This window comes from Osmerus eperlanus, chromosome 28 (assembly GCF_963692335.1).
Source record: "Osmerus eperlanus chromosome 28, fOsmEpe2.1, whole genome shotgun sequence".
Classification (NCBI taxonomy): domain Eukaryota; kingdom Metazoa; phylum Chordata; class Actinopteri; order Osmeriformes; family Osmeridae; genus Osmerus; species Osmerus eperlanus.
Window position 1 is genome coordinate 5,942,154 of NC_085045.1, and position 14,713 is coordinate 5,956,866.

General features: G+C 46.0%; 1 long non-coding RNA gene across 1 annotated transcript; it reads right to left on the reverse strand.

The window, feature by feature from the left end:
* Positions 1-2,116: 2,116 nt before the first annotated feature.
* LOC134015384 (uncharacterized) lies at positions 2,117-14,713 on the reverse strand. Its single transcript, XR_009929102.1, has 4 exons — positions 14,698-14,713; positions 14,014-14,123; positions 11,230-11,365; positions 2,117-3,054 (listed from the first exon to the last, which is right to left on the reverse strand). It is a non-coding gene; the product is annotated as an uncharacterized LOC134015384 (long non-coding RNA).

The window sequence follows — 14,713 nt, forward strand, 5'->3', positions numbered from 1 at the left end:
TTGTCGTTTAGATACAATGCTACTTGTCACAGATTTATTTTATTAAAGCGAACCCCAACGTTTCACGGTCATGCAAGGGAAAACGTTTCTGAAATGTATAAAAAAAAGTGTCAGAGACTACCAGCGAATGAGTCAGACACTAAAAATGATCAATAAACAAATATTATTAGGCTTTTATTGTGAGGGAGCGCAATTTTTCTTTTTATAGTTAAAATATTAATCACCTCATTGCGCACAGACTCATTTGCCGTGGTCTTGCGCTCTTGGAAAGTTTAGCAGTCACGCCTGATGATAAATCGTATCTACTTTAGCTTCATTGTACGGCCGTCTAATTGGTAGCAGATTTGAGAGTATGTGAGGTTACCGATTGCTGCCTAGTTGCCAATGTGTCACTTTGAAAGTTCCCAAAATATGTCATAAAAAATATTCCAGAGTCCGTTTATTTTAGTTTGTAAAACACCTGCAGTCTCTGTCTCCGTGATACTCAAAAACAAAACAAAAAACTTGGAAAATAGAAATAAACTGAGTGGAAACACCACTAAAACAATGTCTGTTCAGGACTTCTATTTGACCATATCGGGACTCTGGGGATTGCGTTTTTTAGGTCAGTCTCCTTAAGCACTTGTGTTTCCAGGTGTAATATTTAAGTGAAAAAAGAGCAAAGAAAAAGCGTTTGACTATAAATTGAACAATTCCAACTCAAATAGTGAAATTAATAGCCGAAACATCATACAATTAATTGTACTCTGTGATAATAATTAAGTCTAAACCTCACCGTAAACGAAGTTGTAAGTCCATGAAAATAAAACTGTTACTGTAATATCCGTATTTCCAGTTAGTCCCAGTGAGTTTTAGGCATGCGTAAAAAGTGCCCAAATTATGTCCTCCTCAGATCGGGCGCAGTGGCACGTATTTCCCGGTTGCGCCTGTCGTCCTGTGCGCTTGCTGCACAGGGACCCACTCCACAGCGCTGGATGTTCTGATGCAAGCAAGACAAACTTACAAGTGCCAGAAGTCTTCAAGGTAAATTTCGCCTTACATCCACTGTTATTTCGTCAGGTTTTGGAGAGGAGGGGCACCGTGCCCAATCCGAAAGTGAGTGGACACCTACGAGAGGGAGGGAAAACGCATAATTACACGTCCAAGAGCATCCTTATCCAATAACGTCGTTGCTACACCACACAAATCACTTGCACTGGTCAGACTTTACTAAGTGAGAGTTTTTCCTCACGTGGGGCCACTCATTCTTGTCAGATGTCTTTTTGTCAAACAACCATCTATTACGTTACAGATCAAACACAGGTGATGCTCATGGCATCCATGTCTAGTTACACTCTAGGCCTTTAGAAAATCACCCACTACCTTTGATAACTGCGCGGTGTCCAAACCTATGCTCTATGAGAGCGCATACCCAAGCGCGCACTGGAACAAAGATTGGAGAGGCTGCAACTAGATCACCTCCGCTCTGGATAAATTTCCGAACATTACTCGCACAGTTTAGCCATCACACTCACAACTGACATCATTTGTATCCTCCCATTACGGTCAATCCATTAAAATATGTTTTTGCGCATGCTCTTTACAGTAAAGATTTGTGCTGAGTAAAAAAAACAACTAAAATAGATATCAAAACTAATGAACAAATCAAAAGTATTTGATAGAAGTTACACATTCAAACACAGTGGCCGCGAAAGGTTCACTTGCATGGGGACAGAACACCTTGAGAATCGAGCACGCGCTAAGCCCAGTTATGCGTTGTGATGCGTCTTACCAGAAGCACGATTAAGGCAACAGTGAGGAGAGCCAGTAACGGGCCTCGGATGACACGCGAGAAGCCACTGTGCATGTCTTTTCCACACGGGGGAGAGACCGGACCACGTACGGTTCATTACCTGCTGTCGGAGAATCACCGCCATTGGCTACTGCTATTAGGAGGCGTCCAAACCTCGGAGACATGCAGTAGCCTACTGCCCAGAAACGATTCTAGTTGTTCAAGATGATCTTTTACGTCAGTGTGATAGTTTATTAGAATGCTATTGGTGTATGTACACTGTTGGGATTTGCATAGCAGCATTTGTCAAAAACAAGTTGAAAAAACATTAACTTTTTTGTAGGATTTTAATGTTGAACATTGTTATGGGATTACAGCAAATACCTGTTGACATAAAGGATGAAATTACAGATTTTTTTTTTTCTCTCATGCTGCTTGTATAGAGTAGGCTACTTTTACTCATATTACTTTTAAACTTTTGCTATTCTATTCATATTCTTCTTTAATCAGTACAATCAATGTATTATTTATAGAAGCTTTGTTGGCACTCAAACTGGATTTTGGTGACAAGACACATAGATGCATTACAAACATCATACATACTAGATTTGTAGAATGGGGATTATTGTTATTGACTTTTGGTGGTCAACTTTCAGCACACCAATTTTCCAAAACAGTTTATGATTAGTTGACGATTAGAACCCACAATATTCTGGACATCGCTGCCCAACCCTGAGATTTTGTTTAGCACAGTCACCATGTACTCTAGACCTGGACATCCAAATGAGCAGCTGACCTCAGTGGTTACAATTTGACATACAGTATATCTACTTTGATAAACATCTTATAATTATCTCAGTGGAGGGGGATTCAAAACAACCACATAGACCTATTCAGTGACGGTCAGGAAAAAATATGTATTTGGGATTCATTCATTTCTGCATGCATTTTTGTAAATGAGAAAATAAAAACAATTATACATATATTACATTCCCTGTGTGTCAATGGTTTTGACGAAGTGATTTCCCTGCTTTAGTCAAAAACCAGGATTTTTTTTTAACATCCAAAATCACAGTGCAATAAAACAGAAAATTGTTGTGTAAAACTTTGTTTTAGTTGTGAAACGTACATTGTAAACATTGGTACGTTTAAATGTCCTACAATCTGAACATCAATATTAACATCAATGCATTACAAATAAAACTTAACTTTTCTAGAACCTAAACTGTGAATGCAGTGCAGCAGCATTCTCATGAAGGCAGTCTCAAGTTGGAAGGTCCCTCCTGCACATACAAAAGTCGAGTTGGTTAGTTTACTTAAAGCACGGTAAAGTGCTAATAATGCCACTAATTACAGCTCTTAATAACGGTCGTTGACAGGGAGCTCTGTGATTCACTGCCAAACTATGACAAGCAGGTCAAGTTAGCAACGCTAGCGGCGCATGCTAATTGTGTGAAACTGTTGTGTGTAACTGGCTCAGACCAGATGAGACCTAGAGCAAAGGTGAACTGAACTGTCTGTTGGAATGAAGATAGGCCTGCCCCTGAGGGTCCTTGTAAAATAATTAGGTGTCTTTTCCATGCCTGTCAGGAATGTAACTGGTCACAAATACTGGCCACAAATACTGGCCAACCGTGCCCAAGATCTGGACAGCCCTAGAAGGGAGAAACCTGAAAAAGAGGTTGCATTGATGTCATCGAGGGAGGCGCCTGTCTCGTCCCAGGTCCGTAAACAAAAATGTCACCACTGACCCGATTCATCCTGTGAATTTTACCACGCGAGTATGTTCGAAATATTTGACTTTTCCCATCGGTGCTATGGGTACCATCGAGTCATTTTACCTGCTTTACTGACTCACAGTTCAGGCAGCGTGAAGAGGCGCTGCTGTGTAAAAGGAGTCTATTTGAAATTGAGGAAGTCCTGTTGCTTTCCAGAGCCTGTAAATCATTGATAAACGGGGAATCAAAGAGTGTTTGATCCTGGAGATGCGCCGGGGGGGGCCCTGAGATGACCCACATATCACATGACCTATAAAGGGGGTCCGCCTCCGGCCCCATGCCACCTCAGACGGAATAAAACGGCCGTTAAGTTTCCCTGACCCGACAGGACACGTTCCATCGCCAAACCCAGTCTGGGAAACAGGTCTTGTTCTAATTACACACAGCCTATCTGATGATGTTCGGAGATTTAAGCCTGAGAGGTTGTAGGTGAATTTTAAATCCTGCTAGTTTGCACTTCATATCCTATACATGCAGTACTGTACATTGAAGCAATCCCCATGCAACCATGAGGGTATATCTCATTCATTCAGCGACCCGAAACATTTAGTCACGCATCTAACAGGGAGTCAGGTGGCTGAACGGTTAGGGAATCGGCCTAGTAATCTGAAGGTTGCCAGTTTGATTCCCGGCCGTGCCAAATGACGTTGTGTCCTTGGGCAAGGCACTTCATCCTACTTGCCTCGGGAGAATGTCCCTGTACTTGTAAGTCGCTCTGGATAAGAGCGTCTGCTAAATGACTAAATGTAAATGTAACCAGTGTATCGAGCTAAAAACAACTGGGACCAAAACAAAAACGACTAACCGCCTCAAAACAACTCGCACGACTCAGCACACATTGCACCCCTGGCTTTGGGGGTAAAAAAGCACATTAACGTGCACAACTCAAGAGTCGAACATGGCGAGATGGCTGATGCTGGCCGACGGAGAGGAGGCGGTCTCCCAAGATGCTGGGGAGCTGGCTCAGGGGGGATGTGAACCCCCCGGTCGGAGCCCAAATGTGGGAAAGCAGCATTGCCCCCAGACAGGGCTGGACCCTGATCCCCAGAAGCCTGTGATGCAGGGGAAGACCACCACGGCTGAACCCCCCAGACTTAGCTCTGGGCTAGGTAGGCTAAGCAGGCAGCTCAGGAGCTGATATTAATCATATTCCATGAGGCTCAAGCATAACAGGGTCAAAGCAGGACTGTTGGAGTTGAGAATGTTTCCCAGTTTTGCTCCAGTGCTGTAAATACGACTTGACCAAATATGACCAACGGAAGAATGTTTCTGTAACTGAATCCCGAAACACAATCTACATGAAAGATCTTCATATTGCATCTCCTGAACATTTTCGCCATATCTGATTAAGAGGTTGAAAACTGAGGAGTGGAGTTTCAACCAGACTTGTATAGTTGAACAGTATGTTATACCAACTTCTGTGTCTTAGCTGTTGTGCCCCGGACCCTAGTCAAGAGGCCAGCACTTAGACAACAAGTGGGTCTGACTCCAGAGTAACAGGCCAGACACAGCTATGCTAGACAGAGAGCCACTCTCCTCCCTAGCCCTCCCCCGCCCCCTATTTTATCACTTCCGAACACCTTGAAAATAATGAAAAGGAGAAAAAGGACGTCAACAGAAATGTTCCCGTCCGACGACGAGGGAAGACTAGGGTGACCGACTTGCGTGCCCTTAACAGATGTCAATCATCAGAGCAGGCCTGGCGCCAGGTGTCAATCACGGAGCTGTCAATCACGTCGAGACAGCCGACGGGGGCAGTCAATGGCAAGGGGTCATCCTGGGATGGGCTAGGTCACCATCCTAACGGGGGGGGGCACTCACACTGGCCCTGGTCCTTTGCCTCCACACCCTTCTGTTCCTATCCGGATCCTCCACGACCGTGACTCCACTTGGGTGGACACCGGGGGTTTAACCCAACGGAGAGAGGAAGAGATCCACAGTGTTGAGACGGAGTTCGGATGAATTGAGACAGAGGGAGAGAGTGGCGGCGATGGGGGTCGGTCGGTTCCCATCGGGGGCTGGTGGGGGGTGGAGGCGGAGAGAAAAAGGGGTTTGGAGGAGGAGGACGAGGGGGGGGGGGGGGGGGGGGGCAGAAGGGCCAAACCCAGACAGCTGCTTCGGGTTAGTGGGGCTCCTGTACAGACACATGCAGGAGGACATGGTCGTCTGCCCGGGGATCAGAAGCAGACAGGGGCCTGAGGAGAAGAGGGCCCCGAGAGATTCCTTCAAAGGAGGTTCACTTCTCACCGCGCCGGGGACACGAATCGGAATTTCGGATTCGTTCACGTGACTATATGTCATTCACAGAACGGACCACATCAAACATACAGTCATTTTGATCCAATATGACTATGCATGCGGAAAGTAAAGACTAGAACACCTTTACTGTCAATGTCTGGGGAAAACGACCAAGCTGAGTTTAATACCAGTCAAGATGAAGTTTGTTTGTCTGTTCTGCCCGAAACAATCGATTATTTTGAGAACCGCTACCCTTCAGTAACGAACCCCAGTCACATATGACAGAAACAAAGACAAACGGGCTTTGGGAAACCAGAAACTCTGCTGACTCACAGACGTGTGACAGTAAATAGAGGGTGGGCTCTGTGTATTCCCCTGAACCCACCCCTGACCATGGCGTGATGAATGTCTCTCCAAGCAAAATTCCCCGGTTCCCAATTGCTACATCAATGAGGGAGACGTGAGCTCTCGGTTCTTGGTTCAGATGTTTTAGAAAGTACAGTACAGTCGACTGTCTAGCCAGGCGAGGCTTTCTGCCTGGGTGCTTTCTGACCAAGACGAAGATGACTCATAAGACTGCCAAACCGCTCACAAGAAATTCCTGTACTCAACCAATCATGTCATTTGGATGAGCAACAGTTTAAGTTAAATACTATTTGGTCAAAGGAGCAGGGCCACCCACCTAAAGTCTGAGGTGTCGAGCACTGAGAGGGGAGTTTACACTTTAAACAATCTTCAAATTCAATAGTATAATCCAGAGCTGATCTCAACCCTGGTTTTATTATACCAGGGCTCCAGGCCATTAGGCAGCAAAGCTGTCATTAAAACAGTTACAGAACAGGTCAACAAACAGCTTACGAGTCGATAACAGCACTCGTGCTACTTTCACATAATTAGACAAATCCGAAAACACTCGATTTTTTTTATTACAGACAAACCACTCATTACTTGTAATGAATCAAATGCCCGTTTCAAAGAAGCCAAGCAGTGTTATATATGGGTCATGTGATCCGACCAGGAACCACTCGGTTGGCTCATTTGTTTTGTTAACCAAATGATGAATTCAAAGAGGAGGAAAGAGGACGTCAATGTCCTCTGCGAGGCAATTAGGGGTCCAGCACAGAACATAGGGGCACACATTAAACACCTGTTAAAAAGGAGACGTAGGCTACAGATAGCGGTCCAGAAGGTACTGATCACGGAAAGAGTAAACACCTCAGGTTTTTCACAAGGTCAGATCCTCCCCACTGAGGACAGTAAAAGCTCTTAGGAAGACCGAGTCCTCCAGTAAAATATACATCCTAACAGGCACACCAGAGGCCCTGAGAGTTTAACCTGCCCTGCCTTCAAGCATGTGTTGACCCCAATCCATTCGACTTTCAAATGTTTCCCAAGTTGAATTTGTTGACTTCAGAGTAATAGTCCACTATATTTTGGTAGTCGATGACATCATCTATGACATCATCTAAGGAGAAGGTAAACAGTTATGTTCGACTGGTCTGTGCAGACATTCTATATCCATCTCACAGGTCTTTCTCCTGCATCTGGTAGCAATTTGCTAGAAGACCTATGTCATGACACTGACATAGGCCAAGTGAGCACTATATAATCCTGTTATTCCAAAACAAGCATATTTTAACGCCATGCCCTGGGTGAACATTCAGTAATCGTGTGAGGATTCACAGAGAGTATGGGAAAAGCTCTAAGCCTACGAAGGTATACCAACACACTAAAGTTGAACGAACAACAAAACTCCTAATGTGGACCCGGCTTGTTTTGGGATTGATAAGGTGGATACAGCAGCTCTCTCTGTCACACACACACAAACACACATCTGCCAACGCTGGCACAGTCAGTTCAAAGCAGGAGAGCAGGAAGGGTTCCTGGCGCGCTTGTATCGCTCTGAAATGTATTCCTCCTGATCCAACTGCCAGCGTGCTGCTTTACTCGCATACCTGCAGCGCCCCTGACGCACAGCCACACAGCCCACAGAGGCCTGAAGGCCAGATGGGTAATGCACTATGACACGACTGTGGCTACAAAACCAATTAAGCTGCTGAAAGAGGAGGCCGAGAAGCGAAAAACAAGCACTTATGCGTCCTCCATCTTTTATGGGTTTCCGACTGTCAATCGACACTTCAAAGTCGGGTTGGTGTAACCACGAGGGGATCTTTAAATAAAAACTGCTTGACTCATCGAACGTCAAACTGTTTAACCATTTTAATCGGGGTCTGCGATACAGACATACTGAGCCCCTTTCTGTCTATGTTGCTGAATGGGAAATCCCCACCAGCAAGGCCGTTCATATTTCTCGATTTCAAACGACGGCTTATTGAACACGAGAGCCATCTCGGGTAATCTCTGCAGGTTGTGAGAACACAGGGTACCTCCCTAAACACACAAAGACCTCTTAGTCTCCCTCCTCTCCCCCCTCCTTTCGTTTTCCTCTCTCGTTCTCGACGTAGCGGTGGAACAGAGCAGGACAGGAAGAGGCCTGTCCTTCCCCCTGGGTAGGGAGCAGGGCACAGGTGCACGGTTAAGTGGATAACGATGATAAGCAGGTCAGTGGACGCTTAATTGAAGGCTAGCATAGCCGTCAACGCTCCCTCACAACAGGGTTAACCCGATTCGACCGAGGGTGACGAGCCAGCGTTGACCCACCAACCTCCAGTGGGTCTTTTGTGTCCCCACAAGGTCAAATCCGATGCTTATAAAGGTTCAGACCTACTTAAAGATGAACAAGCATATAACAAGAAAATAAACCATACAGATGAGTTTTCTTTTTTTTCCCTCCAGTTTTCTCTTTGCCTCAAAATGTAGTCCCCAAAAGAATTACATATTAAATTCTGACCTCAAAATGTAAAACTTGATTTCAGACTATTCTGTGTGTCTCGCCTGTGAGGAAGAGGAGGCACCGCGGGACATTCCTGCAGGGATTAGGTCCCGGGTTACCCAGCGCGTGGTCGGATTAGCCCAGCCACCTCCTGTTGTCAGGAGCAGATGTGTAGGTATCATTGGGTCCTTAGCGCACTGTAGGAGGGGGCCAAGGGGTCAAAGGTCGCCTATCTGTGGTGTCAAGCGGGTACAGACACACGGAAGCCTCACTCCAACCCTGCCCTCGCTAAGCTGGACACCTCTGGGGCAGGCAGACAGACAGACAGACAGACAGGCAGGCAGTAGATAGATATATCATGTCATGTATACATCCATTCAGTGCATCTCCACTCTGAGCCTTGGGAATCTTGGCAGCCTGTTCCAGCTCAGGGTGCAGTCAAACTCTTGTTGAGAAATTGCTTCCATATCCCAGGCCCCCCTGCCCCGACTGTGGCCTCTACGTCATTAACCACCGCCACCCCGCCTGCCGCTGTCGTCACGTCAAGCACCAACGCGTTGCCAGGACACTGAATGAAGATCACTGAAAGAGAACTGGAGCGCAGCTCATGTCCTTTGCGACTGGCGAGAAATCGACATGGACAATGCTGAGTATAATTTAGAGAGTCTGAATACAAGTGTCCAGACAAGACATACAGTCTGTCTCCAGATGGCTTGGTTGTGTTTGTCATTGTGTTCGAGCGAGGGTGGTGTTGATTCCTGGCACACAGAATGAAAGAGAGAGCGAGAGAGAAATAGGTAGAGGGAGAAGCAGAGTGAGAGACAGAGACAGGGAGGGAGGGGGAGAGAGAGAGAAATAGAGAGAGAGAGAGAGAGAGAGAGAAATACATTACAGTAAAGCTAGCTAATAGTTAATATTTTCCAAACAGGCCAGCGCACAAGCCAGAGCTCAATTACACTGTATGTCCCACTCTGGGCAACGGTGCTATTTGTTTTGAGTAAAACAAAGCTAACAAGAGTCGAACTCAGGCCTTCTGGAAGAGCCAGGGTGCCAAATGAGGGAACCGCATGTTTTAATGACGCGAACAAGATGCTGTTGTCAACACCTCCTGTCGCTGAACAAGCTGTTTCACGTGGTGTTTGGTGCGGTGGTTAATTAGACAACTCACTGGGATACGTCCGTGAAGGTGGGACACAGAGAGACGAGAGTTCTGATAATCACAGAACTGGAGCCAGTCAATGTTCTCCTGCCGTAAAGCTGTTGAACTAGGGGATCTCTTTGTCACTAGTAAAATAATTAGTAAAATAATTACATTATTTGAGGGCGGGGAAAAAACTGGTAAATATATTTATTTGTTCTCTGTATGAGATAGGAAACAAGTAACAAATATCTGCAATAATTCAAACTAATGAGTCACTACACATTGCTGTGACTGAGAGACAAAGTCTGCCCAGTAAACAGTGCACACATTAGGTTATGCTGCGATGAGTAACAGTAAACTAGCAATCCGGGATGCCCTCTGAATGCAGTGCGGCTGTAGATTCCTAGTTTGCAGATATTTACCTCGGACTCAATGCCCCAGTATGAAAGATGCATGTGTGTAGTGAGTAATGTAATGGACGTCTAATAACTCCAGGAGATGACTGGGATCAGATGCCAGGATGTCGTATGAGAACCTCCAGAGAACAGCACAGCACTGACAGGCGAGGCCTGTCAGTGCTGTGGGATAAAGGCCTATATTTGCCCTGTGAGAATTCCTCGCCGAGCCACTTGGGTGTCTAAACAAACATAATGATTTTTGCATTTGATAGATGTTTATCTTTGGCTTTGGTTCATATAGAATGGATTATATTGGAAAACCAACGAGAAGAATATGGGTTAGACCAACACTCTCTGACCTAGAACATACTAGAAACTCGGTCTTACTATACCATCTGTTTCTCTTTTTTGCTAATATCAGAGGCCGCTGTGTAAACAGACATACACTACAACAAGGTTTCAATGTCAAAATACACTGGCTGAAACAAATCTTATTTGTATAGCCCTTTTTACAAGCAATGTCACAGAGGACTTCACAGACCACAGCTATAACCAACCTAAACCCTAGAGAAAACTTTCAGAGAAAAATGGGAGAAACTTTGCGAGGAGCAATTCAGTGAGGAATCACTGTAGGCTGTAGACAAGTATGCAATAAGAATTACAATAAAAGTTTAAAAAAAATATATGTATTTCTTATTTCGAATAGACACTGATATCATCTAGCCATGCATCTCCAGACCAATTTGCAAATGCATATCCAAGGGGCGTTATTCAATGGGCGCAGACCAAAATGCAACTGTATAGAATTGGATAGATACAACCAATCAGAGCAACGAAACATCATCTTGGTTGATTACTACAATGCCTCAATGGTGCTCTTCGTACTAAACCCGCCCCATATCAAATAAACTAATGTGATTGGCCCGACCAGATACCAGTTGGATGGAAATCTATTTGAATGGGAGGGCGGACAGACCAATCTGCCAGTGCAAATAAAACATGAACCGGCAAATTTGTCTGGTTCCCAGGCTAGGAATCTTCTAGAATGTCTGACGAGATGTTTCCCTCACCTCAGGGTTCATTTCCTGTCCAGCGAGGCCTTCTTAGACTCCGGGCTTCGAGGATAGAGGAGACGAGGCTTGCTGCTGGGCAGAACACCTGAGTTGTCAAACACACTGTCCTCCATGGAGTTCTCCGGGCTGACGTCTAGGCCACACACACACACACACACACACACCACACTCACTTAGTAAAGAAATACCCATTTTCACATGGGATTGTTAACAAAATTGGCATATGGTACAAGTATTTAAGTACAAGAGACCATTATTAAATCATATATTCACATACTTACTGGAAATTTGAATATACTGTAATAAGTACTGTTTGTACTTATACTTGAAGTATAAATTTGCTTGGGCTTTAACACTGTTTACCACATTAACGCACATCCAAGACCAATTATTAGGAGGGATGATGACCTTAGATAACCCTGCTAACCACTGATTACAGACTGAGCATTCCACAACAAGTCCATACACACACACAAACGTAAACACCCCCACTCTTAACCTGTGGACCCAGGCAACAGTTCCCCATCTAGAGAGGCGGTGCTGTGAGTCATGAGCAGGAACATGTGGGCTGAACTGAAGGTGAATTCTGCAGAGAGGACGCGTCGTATTCCTGCCCTCTCACACCTGCCTCCAAATCATCCTTCTCTCTCTCTCTCTCTCTCTCACTCTCTCTCTCTCTCTCTCTCTCTCTCATCTCTCTCTCTCTCTCTCTCTCTCTCTCTCTCTCTCTCTCTCTCTCTCCTCTCTCTCTCTCTCTCTCTCTCTCTCTCTCTCTCTCTCTCTCTCTCTCTCTCTCTCTCTCTCTCTCTCTCTCTCTCTCTCTCTCTCTCTCTCTCTCTCTCTCTCTCTCTCTCTCTCTCTCTCTCTCTCTCTCTCTCCTAATCCATCCATCCTTTCACCACTGAGGTCTTCAGCTCTTCCTGTGCTGCAGGTTTGTGCTGCAGTTTGCCATCTCTTCATTTACCTGCCCTGCTTCAGTCTGTCCATCTTATCTCCCTTACTAGGCCCAATAAAATGTTACCTCTGCTATAAAGACAAGGGTCAACCGGGGTCAGGGGAAGTCAAATGACTCCACACAAACACACCACAGTACAAAAGCAGCAACATTGTGCACCTTTTTAAAAACACGGTTCTCTTTAAAGGTTGTGGGGAGGAGCAAATCCAAAGCCAGCCTTATATTAACACCATTAACGATGATCAACACTGTTAACAAACTGCACTTACAAAATGTGCATGAACGCAGCTGTAAAATGTATGTTTCTTGGCAACAGCCACGGAAATACAGCTAGATCTGTGCCTTTGTTACCTGTCTTACTTACTATATGCACCATTTCACGTCACCTTATCAAGTCTCAGCTCAATGGCTACATGTACATGGAAGTCTGCAGCAGACAGCCAGGGCTGGATCTGACTGGGCTGTGTGCTTCAGCTCAACCCTCCTAGCCAAGAGGACAACGCCCAGCGACTCTGGATGTGTTGGATGGGTGAACGACTGTAAACACTGCCGCACATGTGCAAGCATACACACACACACACACACACACACTCTTATACACGCGCATTTGTATCGTAGGTGGTCTGAGCTCATGAGTACTATTTTAGTCGGGAGATTTGCCAGGTAGGCCACAGTGGTTCAATCTCCCCTCGGTGTGTGTTCAAAAAGACACAACGAAACCTACGAAACAGATCTATATAGGAATTCTACCCAGAAGAAATACAGTAGGGCACAGCACATCACCAGTTCAATGATACCACAGCGAAAGGAGTATCACTATTTGTCTAGTTCCGCAACTATAAGAAGCCAAAACACGGTTTCACAACTGCACCCCCGCCCCACTAGGTTAAGAGGGATAAGAGGGGTGACTCAGCCTGCGTGACATCATCGCCAGCTCTCATTGACGCAGGGGGAGACCGCCTCACACATGGCCCACGCTAGAGTCCTGGGAGGCGCGCAGCGCTTCAGGGTGGGGGGGTGAGGGCTGGAGGAAAAGAGGAGGGGGAGGGTGGGGGGGGGCATGACTCTGAACTTGAGTGTTTCTCGGATCTCCGTTCCCTCTGGGAGACAGTTTGAGTTGAACCACCCCCCCCCCCCCCTCCCCCCTCCTTACCTCCCACGCCCCATCACCTCCCCCTTTCCCCTTTCCGCTGTGCACTTGACTGGGATCTGGAGGCTGATTTATAAAGCAGTGAAGTGTTGTGTAGTAAAGGGAGGGGAGGAACCTGTGCATGGGAGAGACCGCGTTCGCTGGTGTCGTCACGCTGAGTCATGTGACCCATGACCTCATTAGCCCGCGTTACCGGGAATGGGCGAAAGCATGCTCTGATTGTGGTCCACCCAATCTGGTACCATACACCAGCGAACTGGGCAAGAGTTGAAGATGTCCTAACACTCGTGTATTTCTATGGTCGATGACACCTACGTAAACACTGGTCTGGTCTGAACAACCCTAGACACAGTATAGGAACATGGAAAGTTACCCGTCCATAAGGACCTCCATTTGTGTTCTGATAATAATATATACTTAAAAAAAAAAAAGACTGTCCCAGAGTCGATTTAAAAATCTTGGGATAATTCAATCAATGAAGCCCTGCAAACGGAGTAGCAATGGAATTGCAATAGCGCGTAGGCTTTACGATGCAAACATGCACACAGACTCAAACACACACTACACACACACACACACACGTGCCTGTGTTAAACATTAGTTCCAAAAACACTTACTGTAAACTCATTCACACACACACGAATGGGATGATTGATGAACAAACACACACACACACCTCTGCGGATGAGGACGGTTGGGGCTTGGGACCAACAGAAGCTCTGGGACGATTCTCCCACCTTTGGGACGTTGTCGCCACGCTCCGATTGGTCAGTAACTGTCTCTCCCCTAGAGAGAGACCGAAGGAGAGAGAGAGGGAGAGGGAAGGAGCAAGAGAGAGGAAAAATGAGAGAAAACGAGAGACAGAAGAATAGTGAGAGACAGAGAGAGGGAGGAAGAAAGAGAAGGAAAGGGAGAGAGAGAAAAAGAGACAGAGTGGTGTTAGGTGAGCCATGATGGTCTTTGTGACAGCCAGACACAAGCCACTGTCCAGCAATGAGACTGACTGAACTTACAGCCCTGAGGGGAGGTTTGAAAACAAACGTTGCAATATATTAACCACCATTTACAAGTGCCATGGGTGTGGCCGGGTTACACTCGCTCACGCACGGGCACACCCACACTGACCAGGAGCCTGCACACTGGTCTCACAGTTGGCACTGTCGTGTTTAAATAATGTAATCGTTTTGAAAGGCTAGATATATCAACAATGTTTTCATAAAAACTGCCATAAAGCCTCTGCGAGTCAGCGTGTGTGCGCAAGTGGGTGTGGGTGTGTATATGTGCGGGTGTGTGCGTGTGTGTGCAAGTGGGTGTGTGTATGTGCGGGTGAGTGTGCGTGTGCGTGTTAAAGCCCTCTGACCGCTCCATGTCCTCGT